The 24,913-nt window shown below is 42.3% G+C and overlaps 1 long non-coding RNA gene across 1 annotated transcript; it reads right to left on the bottom strand.

The window, feature by feature from the left end:
• Window positions 1-371: 371 nt before the first annotated feature.
• Window positions 372-23,385, bottom strand: LOC106732602 (uncharacterized). The gene is made up of 3 exons (XR_012900967.1): window positions 23,040-23,385; window positions 17,410-17,466; window positions 372-1,439 (listed from the first exon to the last, which is right to left on the bottom strand). It is a non-coding gene; the product is annotated as an uncharacterized LOC106732602 (long non-coding RNA).
• Between the last annotated feature and the right edge of the window lie 1,528 nt (window positions 23,386-24,913).

Here is a 24,913-nt window from a genome sequence, read left to right as displayed (position 1 = left end):
GGATTTTAGGGCTAGTTCAAAATTTTCAAATAAAATAAAATTTCAACCAAAAGGACAAAAGAAATTATGAATTTTTGCAAAAGTTTTTCAATTCCCCAATTGCTCTCAAACTGCATGGCTAGATATAACTTGAGAAGCTTATGAAAATATTTAATATCTAGTTGACATTAAGCAATGTGCAAAAATATCCTAATTATCTAACATTCTTTAATTAAAGATTTATTAAAATCTAATTAATGTACCCACACTCATGCTTAGGACATAGTCTGAACTCAATGCCATTCAAATCCCATTACTGCTAATGGGCTAAAACCAAACAAGTAGAGAATATAAAAGATTTTAAATTTACATTTAATAAGACATTACTCATGTGTTAAATACAACATTATTATTATAAACATATTCAGTGCAGATTAACCACTATTATTACAATGAGTGTTTCAATAATCAGTTAATATTTATTTTGCTTAGAGCACTGAATGTCTAATTATTTAACAATTATAATTTTATAATGTCTCAATAAATCTACAGCAATAGAAGGTCTATCTAGAAACAGTAATTTAAAATATTAGGAAATATTGTTTTATTTAGGTCCACAGCACTACTTTAAATAAAGAACAGGCTTTTGAGGCAGAGAGCAATTAAATTTAGACAAAGCAGGACACATAGGACACACCAGAAGATCAGAGCTAAGTGAAATCGCAAAGCATTATAGATAATTTCTTTTTAATCTATAACAAAATACAGGACTATGTAGCACTTTAAAGACTAACAAGATGGTTTATTAGATGATGAGCTTTTGTGGGCCAGACCCACCTCCTCAGATCAAATAGTGGAAGAAAATAGTCACAACCATATATACCAAAGGATACAATTAAAAAAAACAGACTAACACGGCTACATTTCTATCACTATTTTTAATCTATAATCTTCATGGAAGGAATATATCCCTTTTTAGTGTTGGATTTTAATGAAGAGAAGGTGGTCAGCTAGTGCACAAAAAGAGGATACTTCAGTCATAAGAAAGAAAGAAAGAAAGAAAGAAAGAAAGAAAGAAAGAAAGAAAGAAAGAAAGAAAGAAAGAAAGAAAGAAAGAAAGAAAGAAAGAAAGAAAGTAAGTAAGTCCTGGCTTGCATCTTCTCATATAGTCCAGAGTTACAGAAAATGCAGGCATTGTGCGCCTTCCCTGACCACCCAACGCTGATGTTTGTGAGCCGGCCTTGGTGGTCTATGAAGTCTGCAGGACCATAGAAAAGTACCCCTTGTGGTTAATGTAGTAAGATGCCCGGTGTTTGGAGGCCTGGATGGGGATGTGGGTGAATCAATGCCCCACACACACTGCTGGGGAAGCCCATGGAAGCCAAGCCAGCAATGATGGGGTCCACATTGCCCAGGAGGATGAGCCGGCTCAGCTGGATGGTGTAGATGGCCCTCAACACCTGTAGAAGGAGACAAACAGAGAATCACATGGTTGCCAGGGCCCTTGGGGAGTCCCCAAGTCAACCCTCGCCGCCATCCCCATATGCACCAGGACCAACCCTCTACTTATCCCATTCCCAATTAGGTCTTTGTGAAGGCAGCACTGAAAACCCTTCCAGGGAGAGAGCCTCCCCCACTCCCCCCTTCCCTAGGGAACCCCATTCATCTGAAGCATTTGGCTGTGCCCATAAAAGCTCATGGTACACCTACATGTTTTGCTAGTCTCTAAGGCGCTGCAAGACTTTGTTGTTTTTTAAGTTTTCCCATTCCAGCAGCTCACCACCCACTGGGAAAATAGCACATAACCCCAGTGCCAAACTGGTTTTCAATGGAGTGGTAGCTGACCAGCTTCCACAGAGAGATGGCGACCCATTTTTGGAGGGGGAGGGCAGGTCACATGTGGGTGTCCCATTGTGTCAGTGCAGGGACGAGCCACTCACAGAGCTCCATGAAGGTGTCATTCCTCATGAGAAAATTCTGGAGCCACTGCTGGTCGTCCTAACACTCCATGACAGTCCAGTCCCATCAATCAGAACTGGTGTCCAGTTGCCAGAAGGGGCTGTACAAGGAAGGGTGGAAGGGGTCGTTCTGCATGAGCAGTGCATGGAGAGAGGAGAGGGAGGGGGCGCCCTGCAATGAGCTGGGGGACCTGTTCCTGCAAAGCCATGAGGGAAGCCTGAAGAAACTACAGCAGGAGGTGCAGCATGGGGTCTAAGAGCTGTTAACTGCTTGGTGGCAGGTCCGGCTCCATGGCAGAAGTGCTGAGGTGTCCGCAAGGGCAACCAGAGCAGGCAGTGAGAGGGCTTTGCTGTCCCTCAAGGAGGTAGGCAAAGGAGTGGAGCCTGAGACACAGCTGTACAGGGGGAATCCCTTTAAGCTCGAGCCTCAGAGTAACTGCTGTCCTGATGCCCTGTCTGAAATGCTTCTGGGTGGCCTGAAATGTGATTCAGCATCCAATGAGTGTGGATGCTCTATTTCAAAATAGCTCAGCACTATTTTGATGGGAATTTGCTGTGTAGACGCACTATTTCAAAATATGGTATTTTCATAGTTTCTATTCCAAAATAGCTTGTTCCGGAACAAGGGTGCAGCATAGACATGCCCTATGTTATTCAGGAGGAGAGTAACCTGATATGGCTGAACATTGGTTCATTCAATAAACAACTCCAGTAGTTCAGTAGTTGCTGTGATCAGAGGTTAATAAATTAACTAATCAAAATCAATTATATGTATTTCCTGACTTTCCATCCTCTGCTAAGCCTGTCAGACATTTGATTAGAAAACATCAAAAAGCTAAGCATACCTCTGCAGATATTGACAGGCTCAAACCATGGCTGACTGGAACTGGTATGTATGGGATAGGGTATTTTGGAGGATGCTTAACATGGAGAATGATCCAAAGTCGGCTGAAGCCAATGGGAGTCTTTCCATGGACTTCAGTTGGCTGTGAATCAGGCCTATGCTGCTCTTTGGTGGATTCTCAGCCTCCTTTGTAATTAGTTGCAAGATTCGTATTCAAAACAAATTAGATCAAAGCTCTAGGCTTAACTTTGAAACTCCTTAGTGTTGCTTATTACTGAACCAATATTAAAGTTTTTTAAATATATTTTAATTAAATGACACAGAAATAAGGCTTTGAAATACATATTCATGAAAGTTATTTTCTGTTTTCTTGTAAGATGCATATGATGTGATTTACCTATTTTGGGTTGAAAAATAATCTTTAAAGCTTTAAAATTATTCAGTATTCCCTTTTACGTGTGTGTGTGTGTGTGTGTGTACATGCGTACACAATTCTATGCAGTTTCCCAAGGGAAGCTTAATTTTAAAAAATACCCTTGTTTACAATCCTTATTTACAATACAGAGATCTCAGATCCTGCTATTTGAATATTATTTCATCTTCATAATATTCATTTTGTGATGATTCATAATAAGTATATTGAGATTGTTTGGTTCTCTTTAATAGAGACTGTTATCATGTATTGCAGCAATGCCGTCACTGCTTTCTTTCATGACACTGTCCTCCTCTTTGAAGTGCCCAGAACTTCATAGAGCTCTTCATAAAATTAACCATAAAACTCATCCTTTCTCAGATTTTTGACTGGATTCGCAACTGTTGCTCTAGGCAGTATACAACACAGCTGAAAGCTAAATTGAAAAGTAAGGGCCCAGGTTATAATGTGTGTGTAATGTGAGTTAAAAAAATGAGTGCTTGTACAGAGCTGCTTCAAGAGTGAGTGCAGAGGAAGGGGGAGATTGAGGAAAGGACAAGTTGTGTATAAGACTCCAACAGAACAATACAATAAAACACCTTCATTAAACAATGATCAAAGACTTGTACATATACACCACTTTTCTTCTGTTTAAAGTTTAAAAAAAAACCAGGAAATGGCAGGAGGGAAGAGGGTATGTCTACACCACAGCGTTATTTCAAAATATCTCATTTTGAAATAACGCGTCTACACACAAAATGCATTTGGAAATAGTTTTTTGCTATTTCGAAATAGCGCATCCACACTGATTGGACGCTGAATTGCATTTAAGGCCAGCCAGAACTGGCTTAGGCAGGGCATCAGGACAGAAGTTACCTTGTGGCCAGGGCGGCCAGCAGGGCACCCTGCAAAGGGCTGGAGGCCTCCTATTTCGAAATAAGCGTCTACACATCGCTTATTTTGAAATAGCAATTTCGAAATTGGCACTATTCCTCGTGAAATGAGGTTTATCAATTTCAAAATAAGCCTGCCACTATTTCAAATTAATTTCAAAATAGCAGGTGGCTTGTGTAGACTCTAGGAAGGTAATTTCAAAATAATGGCTGTTATTTCGAAATAACTTTGCTGTGTAGACATACCCTGAGAGAAAAAGCAGATCCCTGTGATCATATTACACCACTAGATGGCCACAACCTGGGATATGGGCCAGAACTGTTACCTGTTAAAAGGGGGCATACCCTGGACTAACTGGGACTTGATCCAAACCTATTGAAGTCACTGAGACCCCTTTCACTGATGTCAGTGGGTGTTTGATCACACCCTTGGAGAATATGTTCCATAAGCTGCTTGATCTGGTCAGAATGAATGTACGTCTAACAACATGCAGGGATCATCCTGTGCCCTGAGGGTTCAACAAGTAGTCACACAGCTTGTGGGCACAAAGAATTAAAAGGGCAAATCTACCACCATCGTCCATGTTACCTGATAAAGCCAAGGTGTCTGACAGAGTTGAGCACCATTGGTGCCCTGGGCACTACACCTATGGAGCAATGCATGTTGCAGAGGTGGGATCTAATGCAGGCCTGTGGGTTTCCCTGCAAATGTTCAAAGCTACAGGACTGTGAATGGAACGTATTTTGGGGAACAGTTGCTATCAGTGGAGTCCATTACGAAATGTATTACTAGCAGGACAAAGCTAGTATCACGGAGCCTATGAGAAACAATCTTACAGCATCTTGAGTAAATGATTGCCTTTGGAATACAAAGAGTTTACTTTTAACAAACCTTTCCACTGGTTTTTACGTGCTTGAGAGCTTTGTATTGACGTTTCAGCTGTTACTGAAATTCCCTCTGCTTCTCCCTCTCTCCCCGACCGATTTTGAAAGCTTGCATCCTGCATTCATATTAAACCCTCTAAAGAAATCCAAATTAATTGAATAGGTTCATTTTATGAACCCAGCTACAGTTCTTGCAGTCGGCTATTTGTTGTCTTGCTTAGCAGCATTGGATTCATCAAGCAAGTGTGAGGTTTACAGGACCATTTGGCCAATTATGAAGCTATGTACATTTTGTGACTCTGTAATGCTCATTTCATAATAAAAGTGTCAGCCCATTCAATCATAAATACTAATATCTGAGAATGGGCAAATAACACCTGTTTGTCCAATGGTAAGAGATGGACTCACAACTTACCTGCTCATAAAAAGTGGGGTTCAATACACTTTTCATATAGTAGGTAAGTCTCCTATTTGTATACAACACTCTAACTTATTTTTATAATTTAAATGTTTACAAATGGAACTCTAGGTAGACATGGTAATTTACACTGCAGGGGGGAAAATATGGTCCCTGTGCCAATGTGAGGCCCTGACCCTGAAATTATCAGGAACATCTCTGTGCCCAGACGGCCTAAGTGAAAATTTTAGCCACTGAGACTTGTAGGACCTGCTGAACCCATCTGCATCCAGTTGCATTAGATATGATTTACTGTGACTCAGGATGAGATGTTTTCAGGCAAGGAGAATATTACCAGGTCATGAAGTTTGTTGTGGAGGTGTGCATTGTGTGATTCCTCTTTTTACTGTAGTACATTTTTGCTTCCCTTTTTGTGTAGGAGGAGCTAATAACAGCCTCTAGACTGAAATGCATAACACCTTCCATTATTAAAGATTTTTTTTCTTTCACCTGTGTTTTGCAGACCTTTGGAATTTGGCAGAGAGAACACCCCCTTGCTTTTCATCAGAGCTGTCTGTTCCATAGGTAGGGCTTGGGCAATTGCCCAAGCCCCGTGCTTTGGGAAACCCTGTGCTTCAGGGCCCTCTGGAGTGGGGGTGGGAGCAGGGCTAGCAGGAGCCTTGTACTGGCATCAGAAGTCAGATCAGTGCCCCTCCTGGCCCCTCTGGGCTGGTCATTTACTTATTTTTCTCACCTGCAGCCCTTCTTCTGCTTCAGACTAGTTCTACCAACTTCTGGATCTGGCTACCACAGGACCCTAGTGCTCCCCATTATACCATGTATTAGTGCTTCTCCAGCAGCCTGTGCAGATCAGGCTAATCCTGACTGACCTTCCAGCTTCCACCTACGAGAGACAGACAGACCCTTCCATTTTCTGGTGGCAAGATCCTCTACCAGCACAGCCCTCCTCCAAGCACAGGTGAATGTCAGCCAGTCTCTGTGACCCAGCCTGTCTCTGTCACCCCCTAATGCCCCACCCTGCCCCCTTTCACTGCCCTTTCTCAGCTCTCTCAGTCCTGGGAGGGGTCCTTTCCATGAGGAGAATCAGCCCTTATTACCTCCCCACCCCTCTGCTTCACGCTCCTTATTTTTTTTCCAGCTCTCCATCAGCAGGCTCCAGCCTTGGGAGTTCCCCTCCCTGCAATACCAACATGTAGGATCCCACACTTCCACCACCTCCACCAGGACTGGTAAGTTACAAAAACACAGCAGAGAGTTTCCACTGATGACCACCACTTTCTGAGCTTTAAAACTCAACCTTTCCAAGTGTTCTGAAATCTGAATGGTTACTCTTAGTTGCTTGGAAATCTGCTTCCCAGGAATGCAGAGTTGCTAGTGATCCAAATTTGGGGTCATTTGACAGAGGGATCCTTCAATACCTGTTCCCTTCTGTAGTGTCAGAGAATACAGTACTAAAAGTCTGGATAATTCAGAGCCAAACCTTATTGTCTTCATTGAGACAGATGGTGTGAACTCACCCCACAGTCAGTTAACATAACTAAGGATAAGTCAATCACAACCTCATTAGACAAAAGGAGTTTTTAAATAGATGCCTGCTGGCAGGTGCTACAATTTGTGAGTTATGGGTGTTGGCAATTTGATTTTGATGAGAATGTAATCAATCTTGGGGGGAGGGGTGAATTAGATATATGAATGCTTCCTGGGCAGGGAGTAGTATTGGGCAGGGATGGGAGACTACATTGGAAGGGGATGTACTATGTACTGCAGTTCCCTCAAGGGTCAGGGGAGTGGGGAATTGGAGAGTTTAGAGGACAGGAATTAATTGCATTGGCAAAGAGGAGCACTGCTAGTTCCTAATTACAGGGGATAGGAAAGTCTGCCAGTTGATGGAGGTGGATCAGAGCCCACTTGCCTGTTTAAAAAATGTTACAGGGGGTCCCATACAGGTGATTTGCCCCAGGCCCTGTATCTTCCTAGGGAAGCCCTGCTTTTCTTTATCCCAAAGCATAGCAGACAGCTTTTGCTGAGCTATAAACATGAACATTTTCTCTTTTCTTGTATATGTTTGCCAGGAAATTTTTGACAATGCCAAAATAGTAATCAAACACACTAATGTTCTAAGGCCAGGGTCATATCACCACCAAAGAAGCAGCAGCAGCAGCCTCTGTGCTGAGAACTCCTTGGACATGCCAGAGAAGCTGCAGCAGTAGGAGTGGGAGGCTAGAGCTGCCCCACCTCACAAAGGCTGGGAAAGGGAAGCAATGAAGTAAGTCAGGTCAGTCTCCTCCTAATATGTGACTTAGCAGCCCCTCTCCTCCAGGTGGGGTGAGGTCAACACTGGGGCAAGAGTTCCTCCAATTTCTTGGGGATAGAAAAGAGAGCTGCTGTTTGATATGAAAGTTCTGGTCTGGGTGTTGACTGCAGTGTGTTATAAGAAGCTGTTCTGTGTAAATCTGCCTTTCAGAATGAATTGTCAATAATCTGTCTTGCAAAGCTTTAATGGTCTGCTGTGTGCCGACTTTCCCCTTTTTATGCTAAGTTGTCCCACCTTATATTTGGCTGTTATCTATAAAATATTTTAGAGATTTGTGTGTCTGTCTATGAGTCCATTTGTGCATTCTAGTAGATGGTAAGAGCTAGGACTATTAAATTTGGTAGGCAACTTCCTCTTTTCCTAACTTAAAGCAAGGTCAAGGGTTGGTTGTGCCAGGAAAACAGGAAGTGATGGGAATGGGACTGTTTTCCAGAACATGGAAGGAGAGGGGGCAGAGACAGGTGGAATGCAATACTCACAGTCACCACTGGAGGCAGCAAATGCAGGGGACAGCTATATTGCAGATTGACCAATGGGGGCATCCTCACCACCAAAGGCATGGCCATCTGGGGACAGGGCTCACCATCTTGCCTGCCACCAGCCCAGGCAAGTGCCCCATTTCACCAATATCCTAATTCCCCTCCCCCAGCCATCAGCCCCAGCACCAGACTGGGGGGGGCTATAGCCCCCATCCCACCAGGCTGCCCAGTGCAGCTGTAAGCAATCGGACTGTGTGGCCCACCCCTTCTCCCCAACCTGGGCTGGATCTAGAGAGCACCTGCACAAGGTCTGTGCCACCACCCTTCCTCCCCCAGTCCCTCTACCTCTAGCTCCAGGCCAAGCCTTACCCCCTCCAGTCCCACCCCTCCCTGACCCTGGCCCGGATCCCCCCTCTGGGCTTACATACATTTTCACAAAAAGTATGAAGGATAGCCAAACCCAGAAAGCAAAATCTTACTTGTGGGGGCACACATTTGGGATGTGTGAAACTAAAGTTTATGTCCCTTCCCTGCCATATTCAGAGCAGGGAATTAAATCTAGGTCTTCCATGTGAGTGCCCTAATCTCTAGGCTATTGACTGTTCTGAGGGAGGCCTCCCTTTCTCTCTTCCACTCCTTTTCCCCCACATATTGAACCAGAGATATTCCCGGTTAAAATTGATACAGTTCCATGAAAATTTTCAGTTCTGATAAATTTTCCAGTGGAAAAAATGTGTGTCTGAAAATTTCTCAGCATGCTCTAATTACCTGTCTGTCTACTAAATGTCCTTCCAGATATTTATCAAATGACACACAAAAACTGTATGTGTTACACTATATTTGTGGGTAACCATGAAAGGGCTAAACATAACAGCAGACTGGAACATGGTAAGCATCAGTAAAGATTTTGCCAGCTACTAACTAAGAAGGCATGCTGCGACCAAGGGTAATAAAATAATCATAGACAAAGAAAAACAGGTTGTTGAAGAAAAGCGCATACAAATCCTGAATAAAATTAAGGAAGCTTTCCATTCCTACATGCCAAGAAGCTAATTAGAAAAGAAATTGAAGGCCAACAATGGAATTGCTATGAACAGATAATAAATGTGACTTCATAGAGAAGATTATCATCAAGTTTTCTAAACTGTATTATAGCTGAGGGAGCAACCTTGATTGCACAATGTTTCTAGCAATAGGGGGTGTCCATTTTGAAGCTTTTTTCCTTTCTGGAAAACTCCACTAAAATTTAATAATGATGAAATTAAGAATCATAGAGAAATTCTAGGGAATTATTCAGATTCTATAGAATGATAGACACATTTCCTTGGTGTAGGCTGTATGAAAAATGTTGTTATAGGTCTCTAATAAACGCTATCAGAATTCCTAGAAGGTTTCAAGAAGGTGGCCCAATTCTTCTGATGACCCAGTGCTGTAAATATTTAGAATCCGAGGGTTAAAAGAGTCTGTAAGCTCATCTAGTCTAATCTCCTACCAAGATGTAGGATTGGATATGTTTAAACTAAGACAGATGACTATTCAGCCTCTTCTGAAGACCTCCAATGAAGGAGCTTCCACAGCCTCACTAGAAGATCTGTTCAATTGTGCTACTGTTCTTACAGTTAGGACGTTTTCTTGAGATTTAGTCTAACTTTGCTTAAGCGTCCATGCCAATCTAGACACGCTTTTGCGCAAAAAAGCCCCAATTGCCATTTTCACGATCGGGGCTTTTTTGCAGAAAACAAATCTGAGCTGTCTACACTGGCCCTTTTGCACAAAAGTTTTGCGCAAAAGGGACTTTTGCCCGAACGGGAGCAGCATAGTATTTCCGCAAGAAGCACTAATTTCTTACAATAGGAAGTCAGTGCTTTTGTGGAAATTCAGGTGGCCAGTGTAGGCAGCTGGCATGTTTTTCAAGAAAAGCGGCAGATTTTCTGGAAAAACTGGCCAGTCTAGACACAGCTGCTATGTTTCTGTTAATGCAACCTAAAATTGCATTTTTAAAAAAATTTTGCAACAGCATCACTCTGCTGACTCCTGCTGAGGTTGTGATTCACAACTCCCAGATCCTTGTCTGCAGTGCTGCTGCAAAGCCAGTTATCCCCCATTGTGCATTTGGGTTTTTTCCCTGTATTTAGCACCATACACTTGTCTTTGTTGAATTGCATTGTTATCTATAATTCATTTCTCCTATTTATCAAGCTCCCTCTGAATTTTAGCTCTAGCCTTCAAAGTGTTGGCAACTCTTCCCTTCCCTCAGCTTTGTGTCATCTGCAAATTTTAAGTATGCTCTCTATTCCTATATCCAGGTTAATAATGATGTTAAACAGCACCAGACCCGGAACAAATCCCCGTGGAACCCCATTTGAGACCCTCTTCCAATCTGACCATATTCCATTAATAGTTACTCTTTGTTTGCAGTTGTTTAACCAATAATGTATCCAGTTTATGATAGTTCTGCCAAGCCTGCATTTCTCCATCTTACTTCACAGTACGTGGAACTGTGTCAAAAGCTTCGTTGAAGCCCAGGTATAATGCACCCACCATATTCACCCTACACACCAAACTGATTACCTGTCAGAGAAGGAACTCAGGCTGATTCGGCATGATTTGTTCTTAGTAAGTCCATGCTGCCTGCTAGTGAATATTCCTCATTCTCCATGAATTTGCAACTTGAAAATTGGCTTCACAGGTATCAAAGACAGGCTCCTCATTTCAATCTTTTTTAAAAATGGGCACCATGTTAGCCCTTCTCCGGTCTTCTGGGACCTCTCGTATCATCCATAAGTTTGCAAATAATATTGCCAGTGTGGCTCCAAGATTTCTTCACTAATTCCTTCAGTACCCTGGGCTGTGTCCAGACGCAAGGGTTTTTTCGAAAAAACTTCACCTGCATCTAGACTACAGCTGCGTTCTTTCGAAATTAAATCGAAAGAACGCGGCTTTTCTTTCGACGGCGGTAAACCTCATTGCACGGGGAAGAACGCCTTTTTCGACGGAGATCCATTGAAAATAAGTGTGTGTGGACGCGGGGAGGCCTTTTTTTCGAAAATAATTGCCTCCAGGAAGAAGCCCTGGTGGACAATCTGGGGCATGCCTTGCATGTCTCTGGTTCCTGTCTGCAGCCATTTTTTAAAGGGACAGGCACCCTCACAGCCACTTGTGGCAGCAAAGCAGCCAGAGCACACGGCTACTTAGGTGCAGCATGTCCCAGCCCCAAGTCCCTCCTGGCCCTTCTAGAGAGCCTTCTGGGGACCCAACCAGGGACTCCAAACGCCGGGCACCGGCATGGTCTGGGCCAGAGCTCAAGACCCTTCTCAAGCTCTGGGCAGAGGAAGAGGCCTTACAAGCCCTACAAACCAGGCGGCGAAATGCGGACATTTTTTCCCGCATGGCAGAGGCCCTGGCCAAGAGAGGACACTACTCCCACACCCAGGACCAGGTGCGCTCCAAAGTTAAGGAGCTGCACCAAGGGTATGTGAAGGCCAGGGAGGAGAGCTCCCGTTCTGGGGCAGCCCCCCACTCCTGCCCCTATTATTCTGAGCTGGACCACATCCTGGGTGGTGGTGAAGCATGCACACCACTGCGTCTCATCCAATCAGGCTTGGGGGACCCTGTGAAGGACACGCCAGAGCAGGACCCAGAGCAGTCTGGAGACGGAGACATGGTGCCGGAGCAGGAGGACAGTGAGGAGACGGGGACCCTCACTCTGGAGCCAGTCACCCAAACCCCAGAGGCCTCCCAGGTGTCATCTGATGCCGTAGATGAAGCAACAAGTGAGTCCAGAGAGGTTGTGTAACACACGGGGGGGGCGGGAGGTGGGTGCACAGTGGGTGATGCACAAGGGAAACCTGTAATGCTCAGGCTGATGCCCAGGTCACACATGGTGTTACCTTCAGAATGTCTGATTCCCCTGTCTCAAGGAGAGGGCATGCCCTTTTGGACAGCTGTTGCACACATGACTGATTGTGATAGAAATGTAGCCGTGTTAGTCTGATCTGAGGAAGTGGGTCTGGCCCACGAAAGCTCATCCCCTAATACACCATCCTGTTAGTATTTTAAGTGCTACAGAGTCCAGTTTTTTAGGACTGATTGTGTCTTCCTCTTTTCCTCCACAGCTGGACTAGCCGTGCAAGAGGGCCGCAGCACCCCAGCTCCACCTCCATCTCAGGGACATGGGAGCCGCAGACACAGGCGTGTCTATGCAGATATCCTGAGGCAGCATGTGGCGGCCGTGCAGGACCTCAACACCATCCTGCGAGAGAGGGCGGAGGCAGAGGCTCGGTGGCATGATTGGCTGATGGAGGAGCTTGTCCAGCAGTGCACATCCCTGTGTGCCACTCTCAGGGAGGTCTGCGGCTTGCCTGCACCTGTGCCTGGTCCTGCTCCTCCAGCACCCCATGATCCCGCCCCACCAAACCCCCCTTCCACAGCACCATCCCTTTCCCCCCTTGTACCTCCCTCTCCCCCAGCCCTCCCAGCCCCCGAGCCCCTCTCTCCGCCAGCCCTCCTCTCCCCCAGGCCTCCCAGTCCCAAGAGCACCTACCCTCTGTTGTCCAGCCAACGGACAGTCGCCCCACCCGATCCCGTGGCCATGGTGGACCCCGAATACGAGGCCCAAGCAGGAGACTGCAAGCAGGCAAGCACCATGCAACTTGATCCCCTTCCCCCCTCCAGGTTTCAAGTCCCCTTCCCCCCTCCAGGTTTCAAGTCCCCTTCCCCCCTCCAGGTTTCAAGCACCCCCATCACCCCAGTTAAATAACAAGGATTGTGTTAAAGAAAATGTTTATTGTACATAGTTTGTCATGAAAGTATATTTTATACATCAAAAATCAACAAAAGCTTTTTTATGTTTGCAACGTTATACACTTTTTCAGTGACTGATATTTATAACAATAAAAGAACTTATTCTTTTGAGACAAACCCTGGTGTTTATTATTTCTACAAGCAGGGTCAGGAGATGGGTTGAGGAGGGAAGCTTTTATTGGGCCAGGGCCCGGTCCCCAGGCAGAAGCCCCTCAGTAGAGTCAGTGGCCTCCAATTGAGAATCGCTCCCGTAGGGCCTCCGGTATGCAAACAGCAGACCAGTGATCCTGGCGGATGGCAGCTGGGCAAAGTGCCTCTCCTGACAATCAACACCTGTACCCCACCCTGGTAGGAAGGCCTCCCCTTTCCTCTCCACCAGGTTATGGAGAACGCAACATGCGGCCACCACCTCAGGGATGTTGCACTCCCCAATGTCTAGCCGTGTGAGCAAGCACCGGAATCTCCCTTTTAAACGTCCGAATGCACATTCCATCTGGTTGCGAGCCCGGTTAAGGTGAGCATTAAACTGCTCCTTGCTCGCATCCACGTGACCGGTGTAGGGCTTCACCAGCCACGGCATTAGGGGTAGGTGGCATCAGCCACTATGCACACCGGCATGTGCACATCCCCAATCGCAAAGTCGTGATGCGGGAAAAATGTTCCTGCCTGACGCCTCCGGTAGAGGTACGAGTTCCTGAAGATGCGGGCATCATGTTCCCGCCCTGACCACCCAACACAAATGTCAGAAAACTGGCCACGATGGTCAACCAGGGCCTGGAGGACCATAGAAAAGTAGCCCTTTCTGTTAATGAATTGGGCTGCTCAATGGGGTGGTGCACGGATTGGAATGTGTGTCCCATCGAGTGCCCCTCCACAATTCGGGAAGCCAAGGGCAGCAAAGCCGACCGTGACGCTGTCCAGATCTGCTAGACAGACGAGCCTGTTCAGCAGCTCAGAATTGATGGCCCTCACCACCTGCAGAAAGAGACAGACAACAAAATTTTAGAAGGGGTGCCTTATCTCTTAGGAGGAGAACCCAACACCCACCTTCCCTCTCAAACACCCCGAGAATCCCCTCCTCCGAACCCCCCCCCCCCAGCAGTTCAGGGTGAATGGAGGAGTTCCCTCCCACTCACACTCCACTTTGCCCTTCCTGACAGTCTCCCTTCCTCCCTCCCCAAACTGTGACTGGACCCAGACATTGACTTACCTCCATCAGGATGTATCCAACAGTAGACCTGCCCACTCCAAATTGGTGTCCCACGGAGCGGTAGCTGTCGGGGGTGGCCAGCTTCCAGAGGGCAATAGCGACCCTCTTTTCCAGGGGGATAGCAGGCCACAGGTGGGTGCCTTGCCATTGCAGAGCAGGGGCGAGCCAGGTACACAGCTCCTGGAAAGTGGTCTTTCGCATCCGGAAGTTGCGTAGCCACTCTTGGTCATCCCAGAGCTCCATAACGAGCCGGTCCCACCAGTCAGAGCTGGTGTCAAGCCTCCAAACATGCCTGTCCACAAAGAAGTTTGGAGGTAAGGGCAGTGGGGCTACATGACGGACGATCCCTTCGTACCTCTGGTCTGGGTCCAGATGGGGAAGTAGTCTCATGACTGTGTCATGCAGATGCAGCGACACTTGCAGTATGATGGCGTGGGGCCATCGCCTGCCCAGGGGCAGCTCTGGCTCCATGCCAAAAAAACGGGTCTAAAACAGAAAAACCTCCAAACAAAAAATCTGCTGGGGTGTCCCAGGAAGCTGAGCACTCCAAACAAGCACTGCAATACCTTGCTTACCTCCTAGAGGGACAGGGCTTTGGAGACGGTCCCCAGCAGACCAGGGGCACCAGGAGCAGCTTTTCTCGCCCCGGAGTTCCAGGTGGCTGACCGCTGCCTATGAGCTCCGGGGCAAGAAAGCCCCGTTCGTAAGTGCGGATCCGACATAAGTCGGATCCGCGTAAGTCGGGGACTGCCTGTACTCCTTTTCTTCCTAACTGATCTTTCCATGGGATCTTACCTAATATTTCTATAAATTGGTTGAAATTGGCCTTTCTGAAGTCCAGTGTCCTTGTTTTGCTGTTCCCATGTCCTCCTCTCCTTGAGGTCTTGAATTCTGTCAGATTGTGATCACTTCTTCTATCTATCTGTAAGATTGCTACTATTCTTTGCCCTTTAAATCCTCACTCGGGCTATGTCTACACTACAAGTTTTTTGTGCAAAAACGGCTGGTTTTGCACGAGGAATAACTCGTTTTTGCGCTACAGCTCTTGCGCAAAAAGGCATTTGTGGATGCTCCATAGGGGTTTCTTGAACAAAAAGAGCCCATCAGACCTTTCTTGCGCAAGAGCTTCCATGTAGTGTGGATGCTGTCTTGAGCAAAAGCACATTGCTTTTGCAATGCACTTTTGAGGTATGGACGCGCTTTTGCGCAAGAAGTTTATACAGAAGATCTCTTCCGCAAAAAGTTTCTTGCACAAAAACCCTGCAGTGTAGACAAAGCCTCAGAGATTTTCAATAGTTCTGTCTCTCACTTTCTCTTGGACCTTGGAGCAAGTGTATATATTTTTGATGTACAATCCAATTCCACCTCCTTTCCTCCCTATCTAGCCTTCCAAAACAAGCTATATCCCTAAGTGCTGGTACTCAATTGATATTAGAAAAAATTGGTGGGTGAACTCCTAATATTAAGTCATAATTTTCTTCATAGACCATGACTTCTATTTCATCTTGCTTGTTCCCCACACTCGTCACATTTGTAATACAGGCATTGAAGATGTCCCACCTAACGTTCCTGGATTATTTTTTGCTGATTCATTGTGAATGATGAGCTCATTAATTCCAACCTGGATGCAAATGATGTGGGAATGACTCACTGGACAAGGAAGTAGGATCTGGGACAGAGAGGTCCAACACAGCAAGCCATTAAATCACCCAATGGGAGGATGTTTAGTTTGCCTTACACTGTGGTTAATTAAGCCAAACACCAAGAATGAGGTGAGTTTGTTCATGCCTTGAGTGTAATCTGTAGCTAGAGTGCCGTGGGAATGTCCCTGTTAACAACGAGTTATTTGGGTGAATAAATGACAGTTGAATGTTTCTGTGGCTACCTGAACCAAATGAATCTTCTGAAACCTAGAATGTTTACCATAACTTAATAAATCCAAACCCCCTACCCCCTGGCAGCAAGTCCTTCTTGGCATATAAAAACTGTGGCTTCAATTTACCTATGTTTTAGACCCTAGAGCTGTGTCTAGACTGGCAAGTTTTTTCTGGAAAATCAGCAGCTTTTCCGGAAAAACTTGCCAGCTGTCTACACTGGCCACTTGAATTTCCGGAAAAGCACTGATGATCTCATGTACAATCATCAGTGCTTTTCCGGAAAAACTATGCTGCTCCCATTCAGGAAAAAGTCTTTTTCCGAAAGACTTTTGCCCAAAAGGGCCAGTGTAGACAGCATAGTACTGTTTTCCACAAAAAAGCCCCAATTGAGAAAATGGCGATCGGGGCTTTTTTGCAGAAAACCGCGTCTAGATTGGCCACAGATGCTTTGCTTTTGCGGAAAAGCATCCTGCCAATCTAGACGCGCTTTTCCAAAAATGCTTTTAACGGAAAACTTTTCCATTAAAAGCATTTTCGGAATTTCATGCCAGTCTAGACGTAGCCTAGGAGTAAATTTTCCAAACTCACTGATTTCTGGGTGCCCAACTTGAGACCTTTTTAAAGGGGTCTGATTTTCAGAGGTCGCCTAACTTTGACTCAGCTACTATCATGCTGAATTAATTAACATTGTTTGTAATAGAGCTGGAAGAGGTCTTACCAGAAATTGTAAACCATTTTTCTTCTCCTTTAGTAGAGGTTAAACAGTGAAGGGACAGAGCTTTAGCCTTTTCAACAATAAATGCATGAAATTGAAAGACATTTTTTTTCGCTACCGCCCTTGTTGCTGGAGGCTGAGCAATGCCAATGTCTGTTTAAGATACAGTGAGCTCTCATGCTTCACACCATGTGAACCTTCAGAATGCTGTGTTGAAATAAATGAGTGCCTCTACTGCTGTCTTTCTCTTATTCTACTGTACACTGCACATGCCGACAGAAAATTTAAAAAATGAGTTATCTTTCCTACCATCTGATATCACAGCAGCACCTACCATGCTCTTTAACACTAGGCATCTGTTGGTGTTTTCATTGTAAATCCATATTTTCAAGAAGATAGAGCCTGGCATAAAATGTTGTGTTTCATTCCAACTTTTTGTAATGAATTATATTAGTAAGAAAAGGAAAAGAGCTGGTTCTGTCCCCCTTTCAGTCTCCTAGTTGATAAATCAGAAAAACTCATTAAAAAATAATGGAAATGACAATACAAATACAAGTTTTTAATCCAGAATGTTTTTGCTCCCAAAGGGTATCTGAAAGTGACATTCTTACAGTGCATTTACCTTTATTAAATGTTGCCATGGCAGTTATCTTAATTCCATCTTCCATAATCCTTAAATCTGAAAAAAGAAAATAAAAAATGAGGCATTTACTGAACCTCACACCCGACTGTACCTTGAGCTTCAACATCTACTCAATACATTAGCATTGCCTCTCTGCACCACCTTCCATGTGCACAAAATTACAGACAGTTGGAGAACTAGGTTTTATACAGACTGTAGGATATACTATAAGGCTACGTCTACACTGGCCCCTTCTTCGGAAGGGGCATGCTAATTTTGAACTTGGGAATAGGGAAATCTGCGGGGGATTTAAATATCCCCCGCGGGATTTAAATAAACATGGCCGCCGCTTTTTTTCCGGCTTGGGGAAAAGCTGGAAAAAAGTGTCTAGACTGGCACGATCCTCCGGAATAAAGCCCTTTTCCGGAGGATCTCTTATTCCTACTTCGAAGACTTATAGTAATGAAGGGCCCAAAGAAGGGTTTGAGTAGAGATTCACTTTTTCTTTTTTCATAATATATCTAAAATTGGTGTTCTCTCTCACTCTGTCTATCAGTGAGAGAGAACACCAATTTTAGATATATTAAAAAACTTAAAGTGAAATTTGTATCAACCCTGTATGTGTGGGGTAAGAGAGAAGGAAAAAGTCAAAGATGGCCCCCCGCGGTAGGAAGGAATGGCCTTGTCATCAGGAACAGAAAATGGGGAATGTGGATACGTTTGTACAATGGAAGATCAGGAACTTAGTTCAGCCCAATTAGTTACTCATGGCCCATTCAGGAGGGATGAGAGAGAGAAGGGGGCTCAGAAGAGGGAATTGTCTGGAGAAAGGTTGGGAGGAGAACAGATTGGGAGTTTTCCCTCAGAATAATTTTCAATATAATACTTTTTTTTTTTCACAAAGCTTCTATGGGAAAATTTCTATGGTGTCAAAATTCTGATTTTTTTTCTGTTCCAAAATTTGAAATGATGGTTCCCCCAAAGACAGAGCTCCTTGTGCAAGCAGCCACACTGGTTATCCTGAAAGTGACTGCTTTAATGAAATTCTTCTAAATCATGTTTTTCATTATTCATCCTGATTTGGGGCAGTTTTTTTACCCCAAATGTTAAATTTTTCTCAGGAAGTGATAAGTACTGTTCAACCACCTGTGGTCAGGAGTGGTGAGAGAGATCACAAGTCATTACCAAATATTTGGTACTGTAGTAGAAACCTGATTAATCTTTTTTTGCTGTGCACCCTTCTTTGCTGAATATTTCTTGAGAATTAAGCTTGGGAAGGTTTTGTTTGTTTGTTTGTTTGTTTGTTTGTTTGTTTGTTTGAATACTCTGCATTGGTCTAAACCTGTTTCCATGAAAGTCAATGAAAATTTTAGTGTCTTCAATAATTGTAAAATTAGGAAAAAGCTTTTAAAAAAACGTATCCACACTAACTAAAAAATGTGTTGCTGCAACTGCAGAACCATCTGGCTTCTCCAGTAGCTTCCAATTGTATTCTGTCATACTGCATGGAATTGACAGATTCTGATGTCAACAATTTTGACCATGAATAACTTATTTATTTGAGAAATGAAGTTGTCAGGCTGAGGCACATTTGTGTGTGTGTGTGAACCAGTGTGTAGAAAGGAGTATCTTAAACATTTTTTAACAAAATGTTTGGAATTATGAAGTAGGGGAAAGTTTAAATTTTTTTCAAAGATGCAAAAAATATATTTTTGAGGCCTTTAAGTCTGAAATGGCTTGTAAACACTCTTGGAAAAGTTACTATCTGTCAGCAAAATGTTCAAGTCCATTACAGGAGTGCTGAGACAGCTGATGTTAAAAATTGGTCATGTAAATTGGTCTTGCCATTTTCACTGCAAAGTCACTTCCAAGTGACTCCTCAAATACGTCTAGATCTCTGAACAAGTTTACAAATCAGTTCCTTCCAGCAAATCAACACTGTAATAGTTAATTCATGCTTCCACAGCTGTTTCATTAGCATTCCAAAGGAACTTACAATCTCCTTGAAATTTCCTTCAGCACAGTTCAAGCATAATTGAATGTTAAGAGATTCAAAATTTAATTTTTGTATTTCTTAACCAAATATATTTAAACGTGCCCTATTCAAGAGCCTCTCAAAGGATTAAATGCGGGACAAGGTTGACATTTTACAGCCCAACGTTTCTGAGGCTATGTTTAGACTGCGGGTTTCTTTTGAAAGAACCTTTTTTGGAAGAGATCTTCTAAAAAAACTTCTTCTGAAAGAGAGTGTCCACACACAAAGCGCATCGAAAAAGCGATCTGTTTTTTTGAAAGATAGCATCCACACTGAATGGACACTATCTTGCCTGTAAACTGTGATTACTATGGACAAAGTGGTCACCAGGGCACATATGCTTTTTCTTCTTTCCTCTTCTTTCGAAAGAACTCACTCTTCCTCGTCCACACATGTCTGTTTTCTGAAAGAACTCTTTTGGAAAAAATCTTCTTTCTCATAGAAAGATGATTACCATGGCTGGAAAAAACCCTCCGGCCTTTCAATTTACTTTCAGAAGATGTGATTGCAGTGTGGATGTAACTCAGGTTTTGTCAGAAAAACAGCCGTTTTTCCTACAAAACACTGTAGTGTAGACATATACACATAAAAGGTTAGATCTTGTTTTTTTCCAAAACAGTAAAGCCAGCAATGTTTCTAAGACTTATAACGCCAACATTATGTTGTTCTAATTCATTTGGAATTTTGTAAGGGAAAAGTGTTCTTGTGGAGCAAGGCAAAGATCTAATCAAATTTCAGATCAGGAATTTTTCAAGAAATATAGAAGGAGTAAAATTGTTCTCATTCACAGTCAGAATCTTTCACTCTCAATTTGATGCAGTCTGGCAACTTATGGTGAAAGATTCAAGTAGTAATCTAATATTTTCCCCAGAATAATCAAGGACAAGACTAACAATAATAATGTAGTACCTAGCTCTTATGTTGTGCTTTTCCTCAGTGAATATCAATGTGCTTTACAAATGAAGGGGCATCATTATTCCCATTTTACAGATGGAGACGCTGATGTTACTTCCCTCTATCACCCAGCATAATAGTGGTAGAGGTAGGACTGGGACGTATATCTCCTGAATCCCAGTCCAGTGCAATATCTACCAGGTTGCACTGCCCCTCAATGTTATACCCCTGATTAGATGTACAGTAAAACCTGTTATCCAGCATGCTTGGGGATTAGGGCGTTCCAGTTATCTAAAAATTCCGGTTATCTGAGGGTCCCATCAACCTAGGAAAAACCAACGGACAATAATAGTAAAACTCAAGTTTTTAATATTGGTAGTTTTGTAGTGTGAGGCAGTTGGTCTCACATTTCTATTTTGAGTTAAAGATGATTAGTACTTCTTAAATAAAAAATTGTTAAGCCAATCATGGTAAACCAAGCCAGGCCTGTGCGCCTGAAGATTTAACAGTATGTGGCTGGGGGCAAAGTCGGTTAACAAAGTTTTCTGGTTAACAGAGTGCCAGATAACAAAGGTTTCATTGTACTAGGGATAGCCAAACAATCAAATACTATTTATCTAAATATATTCATTGTAGTTATAGACAAATACTGTAACTTTGTTCAGTGAATAAAAACGATGATTTCATGAACAAGGTGAGATTGGTACACTCTCTATATGCACATTTATACCAGTCCCAGGACAACTGCTTCCTCCATCCCCCACCCCTTCCGACCCAATAGGCCTGTGGTTTGGTGTGAGCAGTACACAATTAAAAGACAACTAAGTAGCCCCCACCTAAGACAAATGGGGTATGCAAATTTGCCCAGGAATTTGGACTATGTTGGCAGACGTCTCTACTGAATATTGTGTGTGTGTTTCCCAGAAATATCCTAAGAAGGGACAAAAGAGATGCACAGATAAAATAAGCTTGGGTCTGCAATCAAGGAAAATGTCTCTTGTTGTTTTCGTTCTTCCTGTGTTCAGGGAAACAGGACTTTGTACATGCCTTGTAAATAAATGAGACTGTGTCAAAGGTATCAGACTCTAACCATTTCTTCTCCCAATTCGAAACACTTGCAAAATTCTGAATTTTTGGCTTAGCCATTCGGGTCAAAGGAGGTAATATATATTCACAGATGAGAACCAATGTATTTGACTTTCATACTAAACATGGGAAAATAAAACTGCTCATATCTTATGAGAGACTTGCTCTCTAAATATCCAATTATAATATGTTTACAATACAGTATTATATCTTGTACTTGCATCTGATTTAAAATACTTTATGTGCAATGACTTTCCCTAAATGCAATTAATTTCATGCTTTTTTCTTAACTAATTTGCTTTCTCCTGTTTACTAACTGAATAATTGTCAGAGTGTAATTAACACAGATGTCGCATATGCAATACTTTTCAGGTTCAGGTTCAGGTTAAATTTATTCTACTGCATATGGAAGTGTCTAATTAGATTGCCATCTAAAACGATAAAACAGTTTGGGTTTTTAAACGAGTATGGTGTTTTAAAGACTTGTATCTTATTTAATAGTACAATCATTCTTATTAGTTGTCAGGTTTTAAAATAAGGATCTCTTATTGTGCACATCAGTTTTGGACCAAGGTTATATAGGGGGAAAGCTACATATATTCAAGAAGAGATCCCTGCCAAAACCCCAGGCTCCGAGGGGCTCTGCTTGTCATGGATAGTCCTTATTGTACAACAAACAAATCAAAACGCTGGAACTAAATGCTCCCAAATGTGAGGGGAGTGTTGAAATCAACATACAAACTTTTTGGTTTTGTCTATCTGCCCTGTAAACACATTTTTTCTTGCTGACTCACTGAAATAAATACATAAATAAATTATTGTTATTATTAGTATTGGTATTTTATTTATTTTGGTAAATGGACATGGGAGTTTGGATAAGCAGAAATGCTGGCAATAACTCATGAAAGTTTTATGCATTTCTCTACTTTATTATAGTAAAAGACAAGACCGGTATGGAGAGTTACTTGGATACTTCATTTACAAAGCAATTATGGGAAAGTATTGCTATTTTAACAATATTTAATTTATTGTGACAGTTCATGTAATACCAACAATGTAAACATATACGTGTGGAATGGAGAATATAAAAACTCATTTTCATCATATGTATATAGATATTTAAGTTATTGTGTACAAAATTTTATTTTCCACTGTTTCTTTCATAATACGTGACATTAAAGATTTAGAATACAAGTAAATGAATGAATTTTATTATGTAAAATTAATACAAGATCATCAATTTATTTGAATAGAAAATAACTTAGTGGATCGATGTAGTTACATAACTGGTTTTGCTTAATATGGATTATAATATACTATGTCTCTTATTATTGAGTATTTCCAATTAATTATTAAGGTACAGATTATATTCTGTAGAGTTTAATCTATAGTACTGAATGTGATCCTAAGAATAATTCACATCTATAACATGCTGGAAATTTTTCTTTTTAAGTTTAATGACTATTTTCCACTAATGTGCAAAATATTATTAAGTATGTTGATTATGCATCTTATATATTTTGATGAAAATATATGAAAAATGAAAAAAATGGATTAAGTACAATTTGAACAAAAAGAAAACAATTTTTGACAACGAAAAAGAATAGTACTTTACCTTATATTTCACTTGAATATTCACATGCTGATGTCTTTAGATGCCAATTTTTTCTCACAGCATAATCAGTCTAACAAATGAGTATTTTTATGGATGCATCCTGAACCCTTTATTTAGGGAAAACTCCAGCTGAAATTAGTGTCAGTTTTGCCCGAATGAGTGTCCAAGACATGAGGTATGCCCCTATGCATGCTTCCTGAGAAATAACTAATTCACCTTATCCCAAAAATGTCTTCTGGGTTCCTCCAAATGCAGCTCTAATATTGGAGCTGGTGTTAATAATTGTTTACCACGAAAATAAATGGTTTTCAAACAATTTTTTCTCAGAATTGCCTCAGTCCTTAAAACTCCCTAGTTAAAGTGCACATTTATTTTATCAGAGAGTGAATTTCACACATGGGAACTATATCATTAATCTGATGGGGTTTAGCAGTCAATGGGAGGATTTCCTGTGTCTATCAAGATGAGTGGTTTTTAAATGTAACCATCTTTCACATTTTAGAATTTCTTTTAAAATCAGCAGAAAGGAAAGGAAAAGAAAAGGGGAGAGGGAGGGGGAGGAGGAAGCCACAAAACCAAAGCCATTTAGTGAACATGAGGGCATCTGTTCTGTGAAAGAGTCTGTTCCAATATGCTTCATTTTTTCCTTTTAATTATGTGCTATAGTAGTTCTGGATGCTTCTGTTATAATGCTTTGATTACATTGCTTGTTTTGTGCAATAATGTTTCTTTTCTTGCTGAGGAGGATTCTCTTTAAAATAGGCAATTAATTTTTTTCTTTCTTTCCCTTTTTAAAGTAGAAAGACTTTTGCCTTGTTTTATTTGATCAGTTGGGTCAGCCAATCTGTCTGGAGCTTTCTTTTGAGGCTTTGTGTCTGAAGATTCTGATGTACTTTATAGACATTAATTTATTTAAACCTCATTATATCCTTCTGAGAAGAATAAATAACATTCACCCACATTTACAGATAAACTCTCTGTGGCATGACTTATTTGCCCAAGATTACAAAGGAAGAGGGTGGCAGAAACAGGAATCCAAGTTTATTTATCTGTGTTAATGTCATTAGGACTTTGTTTACTGTACTTTTAAATTTCTAAGGACTCGTTCTAACTTGCTGCTATTTTATGAGACAAAGTTAATTTAATTTAACATGTAAGACGAGACAGAGCTAGGTTCTCAGCTCATACAAATCTGCATAAGTCCATTGATTTCAACACAACTATACCAATATTGAACCTGATCATTTAATTAAACTGACCTTAGAAGCATGCCTATAAAGAAAAAAGTGCAGGGGGTGACCCTAAATGTACTCCAGTGCCAGGTGGCATGGAGTTTTCTAGTATCTAGCAATGAGTCTCAGCTTACCTGACTGGCTCAGTGCACTTCACAGATTGTAGTCATGATATTTATCCAAAACAAGGCATGTAATACATCATAGGGAAATCATTAACTCACTGCCCATTAATATTCTAGTGTGATTCTTGTGCAGTTAACCTACACATAATTATATAGATATGCTGGAAATGTGTAACTAAAATGTGTTTAAATCTATCAGGGGAAATTGGTAAACAAGATTTTCCACACAAAGGAAAGGGATCAATACCTCAAGCCCTGTGTGGCCAAGGACAGTGCGCTATTCATTTGTATCAGAGATAGTGGAGGAAACATTGGCATTGTAAAACTCACAAATGGAGCAATGGTGTCTACACCAGGCAGCCTGATGCCTACCCCCAGTAGGGGAAACACTTCCAAAGAATACATTTCAGTAATTTACTGGTTTACTGGACTATAAAGAAAGGGGGCAAGAACCCCCTAATCTTTCACCTGAGGAGATAAAGAAACTAACCACTTTGTTGTCTGTTATAGGATTCTT

This window comes from Pelodiscus sinensis, chromosome 2 (assembly GCF_049634645.1).
Source record: "Pelodiscus sinensis isolate JC-2024 chromosome 2, ASM4963464v1, whole genome shotgun sequence".
Taxonomy (NCBI): Eukaryota; Metazoa; Chordata; order Testudines; family Trionychidae; genus Pelodiscus; species Pelodiscus sinensis.
This window is presented reverse-complemented; position numbering and strand designations above follow the sequence as displayed.